This window comes from Exophiala dermatitidis (genome assembly GCF_000230625.1).
Source record: "Exophiala dermatitidis NIH/UT8656 unplaced genomic scaffold supercont1.1, whole genome shotgun sequence".
Lineage (NCBI taxonomy): Eukaryota > Fungi > Ascomycota > Eurotiomycetes > Chaetothyriales > Herpotrichiellaceae > Exophiala > Exophiala dermatitidis.
This window is the reverse complement of record NW_008751646.1, coordinates 911,838-915,943: the sequence shown is the minus strand read 5'-3', so window position 1 is coordinate 915,943 and position 4,106 is coordinate 911,838.

The following is a 4,106-nucleotide window of genomic DNA, read 5'->3' as shown; positions in this document are numbered from 1 at the left end:
TCTTTCTACTATACGTATTAATGTTAAACTTAGCTAATAGTTTATCGATATATAAATCCTATACGAGCTATAACTTACGTAGCTTTCGATCTCGTACGATTCGTATATCGAGAAACTAGTTAACTTCTAGTATAATACGTAGAGTAAATCGCTCTTATAGACTCTATAGAATTATATTAACTCTCTCCTTAGACTTACGCTTATAGTATAGGATAATATCGTCTATATAGAATAGTCTATATAGAATAGAATAATAAGAAACTCGTTATTAAGAATATAATTAACTTCTAGTATTTAAGAAAGATCTAGTATCTTAAGAGTATTATTAAGAGTATTATATTATAATAAAGAGCTTTACTTAAGGTCTTAGACTTACACTTATAGTATAGAATAATATTATCTATATAGAATAGGATAATAAGAAACTCGTTATTAAGAATATAATTAACTTCTAGTACTTAAGAAAGATCTAGTATCTTAAGAGTATTATTAAGAGTATTATATTATAATAAAGAGCTTTACTTAAGGTCGTAGAGCGCCTTAAGTAGACGAAGTATTATATTTAGTACTTTAAAATCTTCTAAGAAACGTATATAGATTTTCTTATCGATTTTACTATTAAGAAATACATTAATAGTATTAAGTTATATAAAATCTAGATTATAAGCGGCCGTAATAGCTATAATAGTATAAAAGGTATTAAAAGTAAGAGTAGCTATATAGATATCTTTAAAGATAAGTTATAAGTCTTCTTAAATATATATATATATCTTAAACTTACTTAAGTATCTATTATTATCGAATTTATATTTAAATATCTAGATAAGAGAAAAAATATTATATCTATTTATATCTTTAGTAAAGACTAGTATAAAGATTTACTTACGTTTAAGTTTCTTATATTTAACTCTCGCGACTTTCTTAAATTTCTTTCGAAATAGATAATTAGTAAGCTATTTCTATAATTTTAGTTTAAATAGAAGAGTATTTCTATATACTCGTTAATAATCTTTTTAATAGTAAAGGCGGCGGTAAAGACTAAGTAGTACGTTAATAGATCGTTATTAATACTATTATCTTTAAGCGTAGCGACGTATATCTATTTTCTTAGTTTCGAACGTTTAAGTTATCTTATAGTAATTATATTTCTTTTATCGAAATCTACTAAGATATTAATATATTAAGAGGCTTAGATTATCTTATCTTAGTCTAGAGATATCTAGCGAGATAAGTCTTCTATAGTAGTCTTCTTAAATATATATATTTATAGTTCTTCTTTCTAAATTTCTTCTCTTCTTTCTTATTCTCTTATTAAGAGGAGATTAATCTCTACTAGAGGCTAGTTCTTTATAATAAATAAAGAAGAAGAATATAGCGATATTAACGAGAATACGGCGCTATTAGAGAAGCTCTCTTATTTAGGCTCGTATCTCTCCTAGAAGTTCTCTTAAGTAGGGGCGTCCTAGCGCGCGGCTCGAGCGGTAAAGTTCTTTCAACTAGTAGCGCGGCGAGATTTCTCGATACTTTCTATTATAGATCGCGAGCCTTATAAGTCTACGATTACTTCTATAATAGCTATCGACTTTATAAATATCGCTAGTTAAGAAGAAGAAAAAGAAGATTTAGATATAGCGTTAGAAGTAAGATATATATCTATAGAATTACGTATAGTTAGCGCTTTACGTAATTTAGCTTTCTCGATCTCTAATTAGCTAGAAATTAATATCGTTTAAGGCTTCTAAGCTCCTAATTAGTCGGAAGTAGTTTTCGAATAATTCGACGCTAAGTCGTTTTTAGAATTAATTAAAATTATATCTATTTTAGATATCGATTCGTATACTTCGATATTTAACTAAATCGACTTAATCGATAGTAACTTATTATCTTTATATAGAAGTAGTAAAAACGTCTTATTATCGTTAAAGATAATATCTTATATTTATATAACCTAGTCTTTATCGGATTACTAGATTTAAAAGATATTTATTAAATTATATCCGATAAGATACCTAATCTACACGTATTATTAAAGTTTATCTTTCTATAGAATATTATACTATAATACGTAGGCTTTATAGCCGTATACGTATATATACGAGATATCGAGTCGTCGTCCGTATAGTATTTCGAATAGTATTTTCTAGCTAAGTATACGAAACGATAATCGATTTAGAATATATTCTACGATTTTTACTATCTTAGACTATAGATTCTTTAGTAGATTTATATATAGATATATTATTCGAGTTATATTAATAAGTAATCGATCTACTCGCTTTATATAATCGTTTTAAGTAGAAGTATACGATATATTTCGTTTAGTTATTAGACCTCTATCTCGTACGTTATTATTATAGATTTTCGATAGTAATCTTTCTCTATCTATTCTAATAAACTTAATATTATAGCTATATCTTATATAAATTATATTTATAAAGTCTTAAACTATTTAGAATAATTAATACTTTTATAGATATATATAGACGAAATATATTCTTATATAGTAATCTCTAAAATAGCTAATCTATTCGTCTTCGTTATAGACTATATTAAGGAGTATTAAGTTGTACGAGACTCTATTAAATAGTCTCGTCGCTAATTCTTCTTATAATAAGTTTCGAGAGATAATCTAGGTTACTTTTAATAATTAATAAGGCTTATATTAAATAGGAGTAATCTTCTTAATCTTCGGAAGTTCGATTACTATATCTAGTAGGTACTAGAGCGCTTTATATTCTATATACTCTATAACGGCGTATAGTCTATCTAGAGAGTCCTTATAAGGAGGCTTACTCTCTTAAGCTACGGTAGCGGTAGTAGTAGAAGTCTATCTTATCGACGCTAACGCTATATCGGAAGCCGCCCGCGTATAGAGTATTACGAGAGAAGCTAACGGTCTTATAATAAAAGCTTCTCTAACTAATCCTAATACTATAGCGTTAGAAGTAGTCTTTAGGGTTTTAGAAGAAGAAGAAGAAGAAATAAATATAGAGTCGGATATATATAGTTATTAAGATATTAAGATAGGGTCGTTAAAGAGTAGGCTGCGCAACGGGTTGGGTAGGGCAGGGTTTTGGGCACCTACCGCCCGCCCAGTTAACCCATTAGGGTTTTTAAAAAAAGCGCTACCCTACCCGCGAGGGTTTCGGGTAGGGTAGGGTACCCGACGGGTTTTGCTAAGAACCCTAAAATCCTTAAAAAAGCGAGTTTTTCGCTAAAAATAGCGACTTTTCTTACGTAATAGCTTACTAATTTATAATACCGTACCGTAATTTTAGATATTTTCTAGTAAAATCGCGTATTTTTCGTAAAATACGGTAAAAATTTCGAGGGGCCTACCCGCCCGATAGGGCGGCCCGACCCTAATAGGTACCGCGGATAGGGCTTAGATTTTAGGTACCCGCCCGGGGCGCCCGTTGGGCTACGGAGTGCCTACCCGGCCCAACCCTTAGGGTAGCCCTAACGCGGGTAGGGTAGGGCTGACCCGCGCCACTGCGCAGCCTATTAAAGAGTACCTAGTAACTATCTTTTCTTCGTACGTAGTATAGATACTCGTTATTTAGTATTAAGACTTTATCTAATATATTCTAGTTAATATTCTTATTATATAAGCGAGAGAGTAATACTAGGTTCGTTATAAACTCTAGAATAAGAGTAATATTAAGTAGTATAAGTCTCTTAACTCTATTTTTAGTAGATACGCGTAGTTTAACGCTTCTAAATACTTTAATAGAATATTAATTTATCTCTATAATAAGAATATTAATATCGATCGCTTCTCTAGTTCTCGTAAAGTTCTCTAGCTTATTATATATATATATATCGGATCCGGAGTCGAGTATCTAGTAATTCTTTAACTTATAATCGATTACGATAGTATATAAATATATAGTAAATACTCCGAATATTAATTCTTCTTACTATTATTAATTATTCTTACTCTTTCTCTTATTCTTATTAATAAGTCGTTTAATATACTTATATAAGACCTTATTATTATTTAACTTAATCTATACTTTTTAATTAACTTTAGAGTTTAGAGTCTAGTTATTCGATTATTTTAAAGAGTTTAGATAATAGTACTCGTTATAGAAGTATTTATATTT